Consider the following 20,090-nt stretch of genomic DNA (forward strand, 5'->3'; position numbering starts at 1 on the left):
TATAACCTTCCAGATGTCAAGTCCCACTTGCTGTCGGAACACACTCCGTCCGGCCCCTCCGCTTTTGCAAGCCAGACTCCGGGGCTCTGCTTGGCCAGCGGGCCGCCCCTCTGCACCAGCTCCCTCCCGCCAGTCCGTGGAGCGCGCACAGCCTCTCCGCCCTTCCTACCCTCTTCCGTGGGCCTCTCGTCTGTGCTTGGCTCTGGAGACTCCGTTCTGCTAGTCTTCTGGCGGTTTTCTGGGTTATTTAGGCAGGTGTAGGTGGAATCTAAGTGACCAGCAGGACACGCAGTGAGCCCAGCGGCCTCCTATGCCGCCATCTTCCCAGGATCCTCCCAATCTGGCCTGTTTAAGCAGGCCTTGGATCCCTGGGTTTGTGAGATGTGGCTTTTCCAGTGGTTTCACCTCTCTTCTCCCCCATGGAAGCCAAATCCTGCCTTTTATTTTCAGGAGGTCTTGTGTGGGAGTGAAATTACTGCTCTCTTCCCAACAGAGAAACTGTAATGATTTAGGACCAGGAAAGTTTCTTACCACTTCTAAGATTGAGAGCTTTCTTTTTTGTTGTTGTTTTCTTTTTTTGTTTGTTTTGTTTTGTTTTTTGTTTTGCTTTTACCATTTCTCCAGCTGTAGTAAATCTTCATCAATGTCCTAGAGGTAGCAAGATTTGCTTCCCTTCCCTAAGAAGCTTAAGTCTTTTGTTCTCTAGGTACATAGGACCCAAGCAGTTTATGCCTTTCCCACAGGGGAGGCCAGTCCTTCTCTCAAACCTGTACTACTGACGGAGGTTTCCTTTGGTCTTCCACTGGGTCTTTCTCAAAAGTATCCCCACAGAGGCATATTAGAAGATCCTATGAGTTGGTGTAATATCTCCTTGTATCTGTTATCTCTGGAGGTTTTACATTCTCACACAAGCCCATATTTGGTTTTTAGTATAATGTTCAAAACTTAACTACATTCTTCTCTGCTTGAATGGTGCCTGGCATATCTTCCTCCTGTGCTCTGCCAAAAGAGAACCATTATTCATGCCCCATCTACTTGGAGACACTTAGATTTCAAGTGTATACTGAAATCTAATTTCTAAGTACTGAGTGGACCTAAAATGACAGTTTTCTAACCAGTTCAAGGAAAGTTAGGATTTTATGGTTTATTTTGCTTTTCTTCGTTATTGTGGTTATTGACAACCAGAACATTTTTCTACTCTTTGTTGTGGTTCTTCTGTTCTGAAATTTTCTTGTTATTGCCTTTATCATATTGATATTTGTATTGTTTCCTTTCATTTTTGTTTTTATGTTTTAATAGCTCCCTTGTTTTGTCCTTTTAGTGTACTTGTTCTCAGTAGACATGTACTACCCTTAGAAAGGGCATTTAAAAAATTTGTTGGGACAATTTTGTTTGTCCCAGTGATTCAAAGAGACTGTTACTCTTAAATGGGTAGATAATAAATACTCAGTGCTAGACATCTTGCAACATGAAAGAAAGTTCCACATATTAAAGAATTTTCTCGTGCCATACAATTTTAAATATCCTAGTGCACAGTCATGTAAGTAAAAACTATAGCAGTTTTAGAACATAGATTGATTTCAGACAGGAACATAATTTTAAAAATAATTTTTAATAAATACTGAATGTTATAAAATACAACTACTGTCTTTTGTACTTAACCAAATTCTGGTCACTCTTTTGGAAATAACTTCTCCAGTAGTAATGTTGCTTATAAAGTTTGAGTCACCAATATAACATACCTCTATCAGTCTACCTTTCTAGCTTTGGCAATCAGTTATTTTATGTAAAGCTGTGGACATTTAACTACTTTATCTATGTCTTCTAGTATTGCCATACATGAGCGTTTACATGTTGGAATAATTATTTGTTTTGTAAGCCACTGAGATTCTGGGATTGTTTGTTACACAACATAACTAGCAATCCCCAGCACAATTTACATTTCTTAGAGGACAGTTATGAGTGAACTCTATCTCTACCAGCCCTATTCCCCTTACATTCTAATAGCAAAACATTGTTGTTGCTTCTAGAAAGTGAATGACACCATTTCTCATTTCTAGAATTGCTATTGGTATATCTCTAGTTTTCACTATTGACTGGATTATTCACACAGGAATCTTTACAGGGTAGGGTATCTTATGCAACCTTCCCCAACTTAAAACAGAAGGCATCCATATTGAATGGTACTAGTAACTTTGGTTCAGTGATTCCATCCTAGACTCCTCTGTAAGAACTCAAGACAAAGAGAAGGAAGGTAATAAAAATCTCCATTTCCTATGAACATATGAAGGATAAAGAGGTGGAAACAAGAGATAAAGACTCCTGAAAAGACAAAATTGGCATTTTATGAGGCCTCCCTGGCTTATTCATCACAAACCCATTTTTTAAATGTAGCTTCTTACTGAAAATAAAGCCCCATTCAGAGAGGCTGAAAGAAACTCACACACTCTGGGGAGCCAGATGGTCTTTTATTCATAAAATTATATCACTTCAGGATATTATAAAAGTTTTAAATAAATGGAGACCACAAAATATACTGAATTTCAACCTGAAAGAAGATTTTTTTTAATGTCAATACATGAACTGCTGTGCACAATAGTCAGTAACTATGGATAAGTTGTTTTGACTTTAAACTGCTATAAAGAGGACATTGGTTTCTTTTCCAGTTTAGAGTATTCTTTTTCTCTTTAGTGGCAAGGCAAAGGACATATGGCTGAAATGGGTTGACTACAATTAAGAAATAAAAGAATAGGGGTGCCTAGGTGGCTCAAACAGTTGAGCCTCCAACTCTTAGTTTCAGCTCAGGTCATGATCTCACATGAGATTGAGCCCCGTGTCAGGCTCTGTGCTGAAGGTGTGGAGCCTGCCTGGGATTATCTCTCTCCCATTCTCTCTGCCCCTCCCCCCACTCTCACTCTCTGTCTCTCTCAAAATAAATATTTTTTTAAAAAGAAAGAAAAGCATAAAAGTGACAGGTGGATTTATTGCCTTCAGGGATTTTCCATTTTTTAGACATTTGTGTATGACATTTGACATGGTAATCCTTGGCATTTTCAGACTGTCTAAAAGGAAAAAAGTGGAGTGAAAACTATAAGTAACAAAGTAGAGAATGAGGGGAGGGACAAAGGAAGGAATAAGGGAGATAAGAAAGAGGGTAGGAAGTAAAGAAGGAAGGAAAGAGAATGGAGAGAAAAAGAAGAAAGGGGAAAGGAGTAGACGAGGAAAGTTATATAAGGAAGCAGGGCAGATATTTATCAAACACACTTATCCAAAGTCTTATGACAATTATATTTACCCATTAGAAAGAGGTTGCTCCAAAAATAAGCATCTGAAAAATTTTATTTTATTAAATGTTACTGTTGCTTTTATAAATAATGCTAGTGTACAATAAAAGTCAGAACTTATGTGGTGATGGAAATGGTTTAAATGGAAACAGTATAAATTGAAAATACATGATATAATTGATATAATGCCTGACAATCATAACTTGCAATCATCATGTGATGAAAATCTTGGTTCTAAGTGCCTTGGATTTTAAATTTTAAAATTATTTAAATTATAGAAAAGTAGAGTTATACAGAAAATTTTATTTCTAATTTGATCATTGGTAAATTATGTCTTTTGTGTTTTATTCTGTGCAAAGACTCAATTCATTCTTTTAATTTTTTTAATTCATTTTTGAGAGACAGAGAGAGACAGAGCATGAGTTGGGGAGGGGCAGAGAGAGAGGGAGACACAGAATCCGAAGCAGGCTCCAAGCTCTGAGCTGTCAACACAGAGCCTGACGCGGGGCTCAAACCCATGGACTGTGAGATCATGACCTGACACTTAACCAACTGAGCTATCCAGGCACCCCAAGACTCAGTTCTTACCTCGAGGAATATTAGAGTGTTTTCAATTAGATCCAAAATATAATGGCATAATATAGAGGCCTCTGGATGAAGATCCTTTGGAAGAAATGACAAAGTACCTTCTCAGGCCATTTTATCTGTTTACTTTCTGACTTTATAGCATCACCTGTCCTTGCCTTCTTGCTTTTCCACATCTTGGAGATCCAATTATTGCTCAGTGAAATATGGGGGACAGATAACTTATCTCTTTAGCTCAGAGCCCTTCAGCATAAGAGGAATTATACTCAGGAAACTAGGATTAAAGAACTACACTTTAGAAGCCTTATCTCCACCTGGGTGTGATAGAGATTATGAGATCCTATACCTTGAGCCCAAGCCTAATGTCATAATGGGATGATACTTTTTAGGGTCTCAAAAAAGGGAGGGAATTAGTGTATTTTGCATGTGGAGGAAACAAACAATTTATGACAACAATTGCAGACTGTGTTAAAGATGAAGGTAAATTCTTTGATTTTGATCAAAGAATCAATTTTGATTCCCATTGAGAGGTGGAGGATGGGAGAATAGAAGGGTGTCTGTAGCTACTAACCTTGAATCTGGGATGAACTGTAACTGCTTGGACCAACAGAATGCAGTGGAACTAATGCTGTGTCACCTCCAGGATTAGCCTTTATGACACCCAGCACTTTCTTCTTCCTTTTTTGGGGGAGTCATGAGTCATTCTGCAAAAGATCTGATTACTCTGAGGGAACTATGGTGTGAGCAAGCCCACACTAGTCATGTGGAGAGGCTGTGTCAAGAGTGAAAGAGAGATACCTGACCAACCCTCAGTAATTTTAGTTCTCTGCTCCATGAAATCATGACAAAATATTTTTAATTTGTTGACTAAAGCCATTAAATTTGGGGGCAGTTTGTTTTATAGTAATAGATAATTGAAACAACAGGTGAAAGTATCTTTTTTGCTTCCGTGTTCTTCTGCCTTCTTCCTGCCTGGAATGTGGACACAAGACTTACAGATCTGAGAAAACTTTGGAGATTGTGAGACAATGAATACATACATACATACATACATACATACATACATACATAAATATGCCTAGCTATTAAAGACAGAAAAAGTTTGGGTCCTTGCTGACATTGTTAAGCCATCCAGACCATCAGGCTCTAGACTGGCTCTTTTGGAGACAAATAAAGCCCTATCTGTTTAAGCCAATGTTATTCTGATGTTCTGTCATTTGCCACTGAATACATTCAGGCTGATACAACTATTAAATATCTGTTGATCAGTTGGCTGAATCCCTTGTTTCTCAGACTCATATTTTTTAATAGTTTATCTTCGACAGGATAGTCTCTTTGGGGTTTATGGTTGGAACCTACAGAGCACACTTGGTGCTTCTCTCAAGAGGTGCTCAACTGTGGTCAGTCTCACTCATCATGTTTTTCTAGCCTTTGTTAGAAAAGTAGCAGGGTGTTGTTGTTGTTGTTGTTGTTGTTGTTGTTTCTAAGCAACACTTGAATCTTCAGTCCCAAGTGTGTGACTCTAAGATTTCAAGTCATTTTACATTAAAATGCCTTCTATTTTTGCCTCAATTTTAAATTAGATGAGATCCTTCTGAATGATGCAGACATTTAGCACAGTCAGAAGTTCCCCTTGCCCTTCATCTCTGGCTTTTAAGCTCTTTTTAAAATATTTTTTCTCAGCAAAGCATGAAAGACGAAATAATAGAGAACGAAATAAAAACTCTATATGTGATCATCTCTCCTAATTCTCAGAAACTGATGTCTTTGATAAAATAATTAGGAAAAAAAATAGCAATCACATCAGCCATACCAGAAAACGTCTCAATACTGACTAAAATGTGTCACCTTTCCCCCATTCAGGTTTAGGTGAGGGAATATTAGCAGAGTGAGTTGTAAAAAATGTTCTGGTTTCTTTTGCCTAAAATTTAATCTCTCACAGCATGAAAGAAGAGGTGGCTTTGAAGGGTAAGGGCAGATAGAGCACAGGAATTATAGTTTATCAAGGATGGGATAAAATTTCTGGCTTTGTTTTTTAGTAAGCTGTATAATCCTGAGAAAGTCCTTTCAAACTCAGTTTCTTCTTCTGTCAATGTCCGTGGTCAGGTCTCAGAGAGCAGGCTTGTTATGAAGACTGAATGAGTGTACATACATACACTCTTTCCATTATAGACAGATATAGACAGGGACATAGACATAGACAGACATAGGCATAGACATAGACATACACACACACACTCTAGAACTAGCACATAGAGAAGAAATGGTAACTGCTGACTTTGCTATCAAAGGAAGTGATGTACTTAAAACTTAGCCTTTATGGTTGCACCTACAATAATCTTTTTTTAAAATGAGTTTTGAGAATTATCATAAATAAATTCTTTAGTGCCTTAAAAAGCAATGTTCTGCCTTTAAAAATATGAATAAAATAGGGGCGCCTGGGTGGCTCAGTCCATTGAGCCTCCGACTTCAGCTCAGGTCACGATCTCGCGGTCCGTGAGTTCGAGCCCCGCGTCGGGGCTCTGGGCTGATGGCTCGGAGCCTGGAGCCTGCTTCCGATTCTGTGTCTCCCTCTCTCTCTGCCCCTCCCCTGTTCATGCTCTGTCTCTCTCTGTCTCAAAAATAAATAAACGTAATAAAATAAAAAAAAATTAAAAAAAATATGAATAAAATAATTATAAACCAATGAAAAACAATGCTAACACACTAAAGTGCCTGTATTTGGTGCAGTTTATATCTCAAGTCTTCTAAATGGAAGTTTGGAAGAAGTAAAACTTTGGAAACATTGTCTGAGACAAAAGCTAAGAGTTGCTAAATGTAGAGTTGAAGATAAATTAACTAAGTGGTAAAATGTAATAAAGCAACAAACCAAAAACTGTGGTACCTCAACAAATAAAACATAAAAAATATCTAGTGAATCCTGATGGCTAAAATGATTTAGTAACCATTATGACTTCCTTAGTTTCTCCAATATATTGTCTCTGAATATTTGTACTTGCCGTTTTATGAAAAGTAGCACATCTTCTCAAACTACACTTTTCCATTGAGTGAAATCAACTGTAGACTGTATGTTTAATAATGGAATGCAAGAGACCCTCTGAGAATACTTTTTGTTCTACAACTTAATATTTATTTGGACCTGTTCACCATATGATAAGCTAAGGAATATTCTATTTAGTTTACAGAAATTACCTTTACAAAAATAGTCCACTCCTGTTAAATGATATTGTTAAGACCTAATGATTTGCTTTAAAACCCAAGTCTGCATCACAGTATCACAGTTGGAATATTTACTTCTTATAATGATAAGTTCTGCTGATGTGTATGCCTTTTAGAAAGAGGATACTTGGGGGCAGGGGGACTATATTCCTTATGTTTTCCAAGAGTAGAAAAATGAACACCAAATAGGACGTTTTCAAGATAATTGCCTTTTTTTCATTAAAGTGACTTTTTGAGAGATTATCTTTACAAATAACATTTGGCAAAAAGCACAATAATTTGCACATGTTAGACATGAACTGTATAAAATTTCTTTTAGAAGAAAGTCTTTTATATATGAAAAGTCAGGCAAAATGTATGCAAAATATGAGAGTTTACTGATTTATTCCCTCCTTATTTTGCTAGGTTGAAAGGCTTTGCATAGCTACATTATTCAAGTAAGTGGTTTTTGTAATAGTATAATCAGTTTAAGTAAATAGGCTTCAAGAGAAGTCTTTTAGTGGAACAAGAACATCTTTATGCCAGTGCCATTTGAAATCATTACAGTACACAATTACAGGAACCCAAAAGTAACAAAACACCCTACAGAAACTCAAAGAAAAAACACCATCAAAATTAAACTACTACTTTTGGATACCTCATTTACATAACACTCAAGGAAAAGAGAGCTAGCTTTTGCATCTTTACAGAAGTCTTCAAGCCTCCAAACATCCCTTAAAAAATTTATTTTTTAAAGAAAACCCCTCTATTGAGCATGTGCTATATGCAGTCTGTTGTAGATGAAGTTGGAAAAATAAAGGAAACCATCCTTGATCTTGAGACCTACTAGTTTAATGACAGATACACTTTGCTCTTGTTCCCTGGTTAAGAGCAACAACAGCAAACAATCATTTAGTTTTCTATTTCATGATCCTATCAAATCTCTGATTAAGAACAAAGAAAATTGGGGTTGCCTAGGTGGGTCAGTTGGTTGAGCATCAGACTCTTGATTTCAGCTCAAGTCATGGTCTCATGGTTCCTGGGATGCAACCCTGTGTTGGGTTCTGTGCTGAGAGCATGGAGCCTGCCTGAGATTCTCTTCTCTCTCTCTGCCCCCCCCCCACCTCTCAAATAAATGAACATTAAAAAAGAAAAAAGAAAATAATAGACTTCCTGGAGTGAAAATTTTCAAGTCTTCAAACTGTAGCCCAGCATCAGCCTTTCCCCATCTTCAAGTGATATTTAAGGGTCAGCTTCTCTCCAGAGCATGGGGGGAGAGAGGAGATTTGGCCCCTGTCTCCTCCTGAGCCATCTGTCAGCAGTTGCTTCTCTAGGACTGTGGTCCTTTTCAACGCAGCCTTAGCAACTCTTGGACCATGGGTAACTGGCTATTATCATGGGATAAACTGCTGTTATGGTCACTCTAATTTAACTTTTAAAAATTGTTTCAGTTAGGACTATGCCTAAGATTCACTCCCAATCAACTAACTCAGGATCTCTGGGGTGGGCTGTCAGCATGGGCATGTTCTTAAAACTGTTCAGGTGTTTCCAATGTGCACCCTGGGTTGTGAAGCATCACCTATAAAAACTTCCCAGAGGGTAGGCCAGAGCGTGCACTTGACAGTCCAGATGAATTTTGGAATTATGGGCCCGGTACAAGAATCCCAGATGGGTTTTGCACTTAATATTTGGATTTAAGATTTGATCCTCTTTGAAATCTGTTTCACCAGTGCTTTGTACAATATGTCCCTCTGTCCCTTCATTCCTCTTCTAGTACTATTCTTCATGGTATAATTTTTGCCCAGAATAATCACTCAAAAGTGCAGACATACATGCATGTTCCTCAAGGACTAATAGTTTTATTTTTTGGTTTTTTTTTAAATAATACAGTTTAAAGTCACATTCAAGAAGAGAAACAGTTTTCCTAAATTTGACAAAATCTGGGGAAATTGTTCTGCCGCAAAAGGAGAGATTGGTATACATGATTATGTGGAGTTGCAGATACCTAAAAGAAAATAAGGAATGAGGCACATTACAGAGTCCTGCCAAACAACATAATCACCCTGATGGCAACTCTGAATCACATATGAGTAGAAGATTTAAAAGTGAAGGATTTTGTTTCACTGGGACAAGCCCTACCCCCCACTAATCTCTGTAGGTAGTAAAGGAATACTAAAAGTATTTTTATTTTCTCTGTCCATAACCCTTCAGGGCTGGAGGTGAACTGGGTACTGCTATGCAAATCACATTACTACATTTGTACCTTCTACAACAGATTATGGAGGAGATTAATCTCAAATATCCACAAAATGGTGGAATACAAAGTGTGAAAGGATATAGCTTCCCACTGTGTTCAGATCAGAATCTATTAGAGAGACACCCTTTACTTCCAGCAGGCCTTCAAGGAGGAAGTCAGCTGTTGTCTAGTACCTTTAACAAAAGAATCCACATAATATAATGTAGTGGGCTAATTTACATAAGACTTTTGAATAGTTCATTTACAGGAATTGGCTATAGCGTAAGTGAACAAATAAGATTGCTTATAGCAATAAATTGTGCAAGTTTTGTGGCTATTGCAAACCACACAATTTTTTTCTCTAAGAGATTTTTTAACTATGTAAACAGTTGAATGTCACAAAGATTCTTGTTCTTTTTCCTTTGAATATGGAAGAAAAAAACTGTGATCATGATAACAAGAAACAAGATGAATAGAAGCTATATAAAATATTTGCCACAATTATTGAGTCCATATCTCTTTACTCACTGTACTTTTATGATTCCTGGCATGTTAATATTTGTTATCCTTACCTTCTTTATCTTACTACAAAGAGCAGTAAACAGCACAGTTCTGGAAATTTCAAAGAGTTTTTTTTTTGTCAACAAGATTATTTTCTCCAAGGGTTCCTTATCAAATGCCATTATGATCTACAGGTTAGTTTAATTTTAACCAAGACTAGTTTCAGTTTTAAAGCATATGATTTTGACTCCAAAACAGATTATTGAGTAGCAGCTAAATAAAAGCAAGGTTTATAGAGTGGCTAATGGTAAACATGAAACATTCCTTAAGTGGAAATTTTAAAATGTCTCCTGGGCAAGTATCTTTTGGACAATTTTGGTGTTAATTTATAACAAAATAGGCAAAGCAAGTTAGACAGTTTTTTGTTTTGTTTTGTTTTGTTTCTTACTGAAGAAATTCTTAGAGCTTTCCCTATGGTTATATGCACTATGAATCTTTGAGAGAAAAATATAGCGTACAGCCCTTCTCAAATTTACCTGATTGAAAATACCTATTTTTTTTTCTTGGAGAATCTTCCTTGAGTAGTTTTCTGGATAGCAAACCTAGAGATTGATCATGGGTCACCTTGCTATTAAGATGTGGACCAGGCACCTTGGCAGAATGGGCTTCACCTTCTATATTAGAAAGGCTGAATCTCAGGCACTGCCCAGACCTGCTGAATTACCATCTGTAAGATTCCCAGGGTGATACTTTGCATATCCAAGTTTGAGAACCCTTTAGTTAGAAGATAATTCTGGGTCCAATGTGAAAAATACTTATGTTTAGATAAGTGTAATGCATTGTCATCTTTCTGCAATTTAAGTGGAGAGGATCAGAATAGGCCACCCCAAAATATGCCACTTTAGCATAAGGATTATTTTTAGCTGAAGCCATTGAAAATCAACAGATGCCTTCCCTTTATGTGCCTAAAAGCAGAGCATCAATTTTCCTTTGAAGAAGGTGCCCACCTCCCATACCAGGGAAAGAAGAGATACTTTTGTCATCTAAGATGGGGAGTTGACACCAAGATGAGTTTGCATAAACAGACCTTACTAAAATAGCCCTTATCTTGGGGTGCCTGAGTAGTTCAGTTGGTTAAGTGGCCAACTCTTGATTTCAGCTCAGGTCATGATCTCATGATTTGTAAGTTCGAGCCCCACATCAGGTTCTGTGCTGACGGTGTGGAACCTGCTTGAGATTCTCAATCTCTCTGTCTCTCTCTCTCTCTCTGTCTCTCTGGCCCTCTTCCACTGGCTCACATGCACGTGCATTCATTCTTTTTCTCTCTCTCTAAATAAATATATAAACTTTAAAAAAAGAAATAAAATAAAATAAAATAGTCCTTATCTTTTATTAGTTCCCCCATATATTTCTTAGTCATTTCCCCACAATTTATTGTCCCTTGGTGCCCCAAACCCTCTTTGTTAAAAGAGTCTATAAGCCCAGAGTCTAACTATTTCTTTGAGTTTTACTTCTTTTCTATGAACTCCTGGGCACATGAATATTAGTAAAAATTGTGTGTTTTTTCTCCTATTAATGTCTATTGTTAGTTTAATTTGGAGACCCCCATTTACTGAATATAAGAGTAGAGGAAACTTTTTCCTATCCAGTATAAGCTTAATGAAGGCAAGAATTGTTTTTGCACAGATGTATCCCAAGCACCCAAACAGTGTCTGTGGAACATTATAGGTATTCAACAAATGTCTGTGGAAGTAATGACTTATTGTCCTATCCAACTGATTAATTATACATTATATGATCCTCATAGTATTTAATCTTAATGGAACATTATCTAGATTTTGATGCCTTAAGGAGTTGAGCATGGATTTAGGAAGAAGAAATGGTGGTTTTTCCAAGAGGCCTCACTGCAGAATAACTTTCAGCCTCCCAAATAGACTTAAATGTATTGCGTACATTATCAAGACTATATTTTTAAAAATCTGGCTGTGGGGAAATAACTAATAAGTATACATCCTATACGTCATGGAAGTGAGATTTCCTACAAGTGTTTTATTATTCTCATCCCTAGATTGACTGTATTTTAGTAACTTTTCTCCCAAGTTCTCTAACATTAATATATATATATATATATATATATATATATATATATATATTACTGTATGAGGTGTCTTTCTGCAATGATTTCTTTGGTGTATGTTTTTCACTCTGGACCTATTTCTTCCTCCTTCCTTTAATTCTCAGAGTCACATTCTTGTAGATTGCAAACCTTAAACTGCCACATGATTTCAAATACTAATGTGGTTTGCAATTAAGTTCCTGATCTTTATAAATTGAGATAATGTATTTAACTCCTATTAAGAGTAATTATGGAACATCTTTGATGTGGAATTATAAAATATGGACACATTTTCTGATTCAATAATATAGAGCTTTCATATCTAAAAATACTATAAAAGCATAATTCCAAATAAATGTGCAGTTGATGAAATCAAGGGCACCTTTATGTGATGACAAATGGGTTGCTGTTTGTATAGGGTTTGAAGACATACTGAAGAATCTCCTTTCCTCTACCATTACCACCAAATAGTTCCCCTTATAATATTAATATTGACTTACACTTGGTGAGTAGTAATTCTGTAAGAAATCCAATCCTTTACCTTTGGACTTGCATTTTCTTCCATGTCTATTTTTTCTAGCTAATCCCTCCATACCTTATGCTCTAACCCACTGGACTGCTTGACATTCCTCAGCATTTCATTGCTATGGACCTATGCTCAAGCCATTTCCTGAAATACTCTTCCCAGTGTTCTCTCTGCTCATTTCTCTGCCTATATACCTATAAAGTGAATTCACACAAAGTATAAACCCTTCAGAGCATAGTTCAACTATTAGCTCTAGGAAGGCTTCCCTAACTTCTCAGCTGAACTCCACTGTACTGGGTGTTGTTTCTATTCCAGATAAACCACTTTATATTATTCTGTTTGGGAATATCTTGGTTCTGTATCTCACTACATATGCCCAATTAGGGTCTGCTAAATTATGAGCTACTCAGGGATGGGTGTCATGTTTTTTATCTGCATATTCCTAGTACCTAGTATCACAGACTAATTCATTTATCCAATAAGCATTCTAAAGAACTTAAAAGAATGACAGACCAGTGAATAAATGAATAATTTGGTCCCAAAAGTATGTAAGCAATGCAACTCTTCTAAGCAAGACATACCCAAATCCAACTTAGTATGCCATTCCTTTCTTCGTTCATTCTTCACATGCTTTATGTAATGTTATATTATAACAATAACCACAATTTATCAAGCATCTAGCATGAAGCAAGTACTGTGCTAGGTTCTTTGAAACAGAGACACAAATACCTTACTTTGAAGTTCTCAGGGTTCTCATGGTCTTCTCAGATTCCAAAAAAATAAATAACTTCTTTGGCAGTTTGTGTCTTTCAAGAAATTGATTCATTTCATCTAAATTATTGAATTTATGGGTTTAAGTATTCCTACTAGAACAGATGTTTGTACACTTTCATCTTCTTAGTGGCTTTATTCACAAAAGTGAAATAAGCTAGATACAAAAGGACGAATACTATATGATTTCACTTATATGAGGTGCCTAGAGTAGTCAAATTAATAAAGACAGAAAGTAGAAGGTGGAACTCGGGGGCAGAAGGAAATGGGGAGTTATTATTTAATGGGTATAGAGTTTGGGAAGTAGAAGTTCTGGAAATTGATGGTGGTGATGACTGCACAACATATATTTAATGTCACTGAACTGTATATGTAAAAAAGGTTAAAATGGTAAATTTTATATATATATCTTACCAGGATAAAAAAATCCCTGGGGCACCTGGGTGGCTCAGTCAGCTAAGCATCTGACTCTTGATTTCAGCTCAGGTCATGATCTCACAGTTTGTGGGTTCAAGCCCTGCACTGGGCTCTGCATTGACAGCACAGAGCCTGCTTGGGATTCTCTCCTCTCTCTCTCTCTCTCTCTCTCTCTCTCTGCCCCTACCCCACTTGCACTCTCTCTATCAAATAAATAAATAAATAAATAAATAAATAAATTCCTCATGATTAAAGTAAGAAATATAACAAACTAAAACAAAAACACTGGAAGAAAATATGGAATATTTTTAAGTTTGAACAAGAAAAGACACAATAAATAAAATTAATAGATTATATAAAGGAATAAAATTCATACTATTATTTCATACTATAAAAGAATCCCTTCCAAACAATAAGAGAAAACAAGTAAACCAAATAGAAAATGGACAAATGATCTGAACAGACAATTCAGAGCACACGCCTCAAAACCATACAAAACTAATTCCACATTGATTATTAAACACAACAAACTAACTACAAAATTTAGCAGAAAATAGAGCACATTTTAGAAATGCTTGCTACATAAAATACCAAATCCAGAAACTATAAGGAGAACATCAACAGATTTGACTAACCCCAAATTTTAACCCCATCTACAAGACACCATAAAAAAGTAAAATGATGATGACAGATTAGTATACAAATCATATAAAGAACACCTATCAATTAATTATAAAAGAAAAAAATAAAGCAAATGGAAGAAAGTCAAGAATTTGAATAATTCACAGAAGAAATACAAATGGCTAACAAACATGAAGGGATAACTTTATAAATAATCAGGGAAATGCATTTAAAAATATTAATGGAATAATTTTTACTATTAGATTCATAATAAAAATTTAAGAGAAATAATATGCAGAGTTGGCAAGGCAAGTTCCTCACCACTCTACAGGAAATATAAATCTGTACCAAAATTTTTAAGGGCAATCACAAGCTTGATCAGAATTTAAAATTGGCATATCTTGGGGCTCCTGGGTGGCTCAGTCGGTTAAGCATCCAACTTCAGCTTAGGTCATGATCTCAAGGTTCATAGGTTCAAGCTCCATGTCAAGGGCTCTGTGCTGACAGCTCGGCGGAGCCTGGAACCTGCTTTGGATTCTGTGTCTCCCTCTCTCTCTGCCCTACCCCTTTCATGCTCGCTCTCTCTCTCTCTCTCTCTCTCTCTCCTCTCAAAAATAAACAAGCATTAAAAAAATAATAAAATTTTTAAAAATGGCATATCCGATGACCAACAATTATTTGTAAGAATTTATTTGATATATAAAAAAAAGATGTTCACTACAATATGATTGTAATAATAAACCATTGAAAACTAAACAAGCATCCATAGAGAAATTCTTAAATTATCAGTTGTTAATACTATGGGCTACCATACAACAGTTAAAAATAATGAACTAGTGTGGGGAATAAGCTTAGGAATTTTGCACCAATGGGTTAACAAGGTTTAGGATGAAAGCATCCAAGATTAGGTAAACAGGGCAAAAGCACCCCCAGCCCCAGTATAGAACAAAGGCATAGAGAAATAAGAAGCCACAGGATGAAAACATCCAAGATTTGATAATAAAGGCGGAAGTGCCCCAACATAGTACAATAACAGAAAGCTGCTTTCACAGGAGGGAAGGACCAGGATAGGTAAATAGGTAAATAGGGATATAGACTGCCAGCAGGGTGAAGTTGCCCAGAGCCGAGCTAATTAGCAAAAGAAAGGTGTCTTGTTGACCCTAAGGTAGCAGGTTCTATCTCTCTTATCCCCTAGGCAAGTTAAGATAAACAGAAGGTGTCTGGTGCCTGCTGTAAATAGCCATCTGCCCAGCACCAGGATTTTGTTTTGTATTGACCCAAACCCCTAACACTGCATATCTTCGAAACCCCCTTTCTCTCACACACATAAGTTATATTCACGGTTTCATTGTCTCTTTCTGCATGTCCATCACACTTGTAGACCTTCTGATCCTAATAAGAATGGACCAAGGACCGTTAACTCTTGTCTCCTCCTGAACATTAGCCTCTCTTGCATTTTAATTCTGCACCTGCTGTCTTGGTGGATAAGAAGGAGCTCCAGACCCAGAGTCTATGACAAGTTAGATGTATAAATACTATCAAGGAAGTCTCATAGATTTAGTGAGTAAAAAGAAAAAAATGTAGAAAAATACCTATAGTATGAGCTCATTTTTATAATTTTACAATAAAAATTACAATAAAACTGGGGCATGTGGGTGGCTCAGTCAGTTAACTGTCCTTAGCCTGGAGCTTGCTTCAGATTCTGTGTCTCCTTTTCTCTCTACCCCTCCCCTGCTCATATGCTGACTCTCTCTCTCTCTCTCAAAAAAAATAAAACATTTTTTAAAAATTTTAAAAATTACGATAAAATTACCCAAAAAAGCCATATCTAATTTGTTTCTGAGTGGTAATAAAGGGAGTCTTTTTCCCCCCACACATGATATTTTTCCCAAGAATGTATTCATGTATTTTATTTTTAGAATATATGGAATGCAAACACTTGTGTATTGTTAGCAGAAAAATTTTTAAATAGGGAAACATAGACTCAGAGGTTTTGAAATTCAGAGTTTCTTTTTTAAAAAAATTTTTTTTCATGTTTATTTATTTTTGAGAGAGACAGAGACAGAATGCGAGTGGGTTAGGGGCAGAGAGAGAGGGAGACACAGAATCCAAAGCAGGTTCCAGGCTCTGAGCTGTCAGCACAGAGGCCAACGCGGGGCTCCAACTCACGAGCTGTGAGATCATGACCTGAGCTGAAGTCAGATGCTCAATCGACTGACCCACCCAGGCACCCCAGAGTTTCTTTTTTTTTTAATGTTTATTTATTTTGAGAGAGAGAGCACAAGTAAAGGAGGGAGAGAGAGAATCTCAAGCAGGCTCTGTGCTGTCAACATAGAGCCCGACATGGGGACTCAATCCCACAAACTGTAAGATCATGACCTGAGCTGAAATCAGGATTGGATGCTTAACTGACTGAGCCACCCAGGCACCCCTGAAATCCAGAGGTTCTGAAAGCTCACAATATGTAGTTCAGAATCAAGAAAGGCCTGAATGAAGACTCCAGTAATACTGTACATTGCAGGGTCTATCCATACTCTTTCCTCACTTCAAAAGAGGAGATTCTCCCTAGGGCTTTTGAGGACTTCTATTTCCTGTTCTTTTCTCCTTTTCTCCCTGGTTGTCCCCATAGCACTGGTCAAGAATGAGAAAGTCCTACGAAAGGATTAATCCAAAGCAATGAAAATCTCCCACAATCTTTTCTGATCCAAATTTTTGACAAACCTTCAACAAGCTCTGCTTACTTAGGTTGGAGTCCCGTGAGCTTAACATGGTAGTCCCACCATCAGCAGCCATACCACACCATACCACACCCACCAGCCTGAGACAGACACTCCTTTTCTCACCATATATACAAAGCATGTGGTCATTGAGTGCCTCAAGTAGATGCTCAGTTGTCCATGTCCTTTTTTCAGGCTACTCATCTGTTTTGGTAAATTTTCCTACCAATGACTCCTTATCAGGAACAGTAAAGGTTAGATATCATTTAGTTAAGATGAGTAGTTCTGTTTAATAGGAGCCAGGAGCTGTGGCCCAGAAAATGCAAAAATATGTATATGCATTACTCTATTTAGCTTCCTAAGTTAATTGTGAGATACAAGTTATTAATATCCTCATTTTACAGGTGAGTAAACAAACAGTAGCTTAACGGTGTTGAGTAATTATCCAAGTTCACTTGGTTAATGAGTTGTAGAGTTAAGATTTAACCCCAAATTCAAACCCAATCAGTCTGATCCCTAACCCTGTAAACTTAACCACCACATAAGGATAAATATGGGCTCAACAAGGAAATATTATTACTCAAAAAAAATGCAACCTGTGGCTTACAACATTTTAATGCAAGCAATTTACTTACTTCTGAGGATATTTACATGACCAGAGTTACATGAAATAGCAGGATCACGTCCAACAGTATGAGTGAACTTACTGATTTCACTCTTGAAAATTCTGCCAGCAAAACCATGTCATCTTTCCCATTTTACAGGTAATACCAGCCAACAGGTTTAAAATCAACTTAAAGCATGTCCATTCATGATTCATTATTCTGGAAAACCTCCCTCCTATATTCATCAAGGAGAATAAATTCTTCTCTAAGGAGCCCTCAGAAAAGCCTGTGTCAAGAAATGATTCAAAGTTTATTCAGATTTTAAGTGCCTTAAAAGTTAGGGTAGATAACTTTCTTCTATCTCCAGTACAGGGATTGCCATGTACCTTTCTAGACTCCTATTAGGAAAGCATACTCCTTTATATTCATTCCAGGCTGGAGACCTGAGAGAAGCAAAGAAATGCTCTGAGGCCTAGTGGAAGAAAGCATTCACATCAGGCACCTAGATATCTTCTCCCTATACATCCAACTACATAAAACAGGGATTTAATGAGAAGAAGAAGCTGGAATAAATGAGAGAAGCCTCCAAATTTTAATGACTTAATACTTTTACTTCAGAACCCATAAACAATCCTACCATCTTTATTTTTTATCTCACCGGGGGGAATCTCAGCCTACTACATGATTTAAAAAAAAAAAATACACCACAGAATCAAATTTCTCCTTTCTTCCCAACCTCCACTTCCAGCTCTGAGCACAGTTTTGAAAGCAAATCTTCGCTATTATTCTTACAGAGAAAGAGTTCTGGCATGGATGAAAACTCAGAGTAAGACAAGCACAAAAGGTGTTTTGTTTCTTTCAAATCAGCATAATTTATACAGTTGTGTATAAGAGCAAAGCTGTTTCAGGGAAGCAGATGTGAGCAGGGACTTTCAAGTTTTGGCATCATGTCCCTCAGAGTCATTTTCCTTCTACCTTTAGTGTTTCCACTCAAACAATCAGAAAAAAATAGAGACTAAAGAGAACCCTGAATAAAGAGAACCAAATTAGTCAGACAATAAGGACACTCTGCTTTCTTTTCAGAAGCTACCTCACTTTAAAAACATCTTTAAGATAAAAGAGCAGAATACAAGTTATAAGTTTAAAGAAGGCAAGCTGCCTCAAGTTTTATAAAATTCATCTCTTTCCTCATGGCTCTGACACAGATTGGAATTTTCAGAGAGGGCCAACTCTTGCCCAGAGGTGATTTTTTTTAGTTTATTTATTTATTTTGAGAGAGAGAGAGCAGGGGAGGGGCAGAGAGAGGAAGAGAGAGGATCCCAAGCAGGTTCCACTCTGTCAGTGCAGAGCCCGACACGCAGTTCGAACTCGCAAATCATGAGCTCATGACCTGAGCTGAAACCAAGAGTCTGGACACTTAACAGATTGAGCCTCCCAGGCTGTCTGCCACCCAGAGGTGAATTTGACACATACTTTCATACTCTAGAGGAGAAAAAAAAGCAAATGAAAGAGTTGAATCTGGGGGCTCTTAGATGGCTCAGTCAGTTAAGCATCCAACTCTTGATATAAGCTCAAGTCATGATTTCACAGCTCCCAAGATAGAACCCTGCATTAGGCTCTGTGCTGACAGTGTGGACCCTGCTTGGGATTTTCTCTCTCCTTCTCTCTCTCTGCCCCTCCCCACTCATTCTCTCTCTCTCTCTCTCTCAAAATAAATAAATATATTTTTTAAAAGAAATCAAATCTGTTGGATGAATGAATGAATGAATGAATGAATAAATAATACCCTTCCATAATTATTGCTTATGTTCAAATTGAATAACATTGGCAATACAGTTTTAGTTTGTGGGCCAAAGCACATTTTACTTTCTTTTAGGTTATCAATATATCTTTTTATTGACCCCAAATTAATTCAACTATGTGTAAAGGAAATAGCCCTATTGATTCCCCAACTCTCTACCTATGCCTTAGCATCTATAAAGAGGGCCTACCTGGTATGGGAGCACAAAAAAAATAGCTAACACTCATCAAGTGCTATGTATGGGCCAAACAGAGAGTAAAAAGCATTCTCTGTATATTATCTCATTTAATCTCCACATTTAGCCCAACCAAATGTCTTATTATTAATGTTGTTATTATTATTATTTATACATGAGGGATCTGAGCCTCAAATATGTTAAGTAAGTTGAGTTTACACAGCCAATAAGTGGCAGTGCCAGAGTTTGGAAGTCCAAGTCTGCTTTTTGAAACTGTGCTTTTAATTATGATATATTGTATTAGAAAGATCATAAGTTTTGGAGATATCCATACTCCAGAGCCAAATCCCAGCTTAATCATGTACTATCTGTGTAACATCAGGAAAATTGCTTCACCACTCTGAGGCTCGAATTCCTCAAATGTATATATAACAAGATGTCTCCAAGCATTATTGGGAAGTTTAGAAGCAGTTTAGCATGGGCCTCAATTTGTAAAGGATTGTAAATACATGGAGCTATTGTTTTAGTGTTATTAAT

The sequence above is a fragment of the Panthera uncia genome, chromosome C2 (genome assembly GCF_023721935.1).
Source record: "Panthera uncia isolate 11264 chromosome C2, Puncia_PCG_1.0, whole genome shotgun sequence".
NCBI lineage: Eukaryota > Metazoa > Chordata > Mammalia > Carnivora > Felidae > Panthera > Panthera uncia.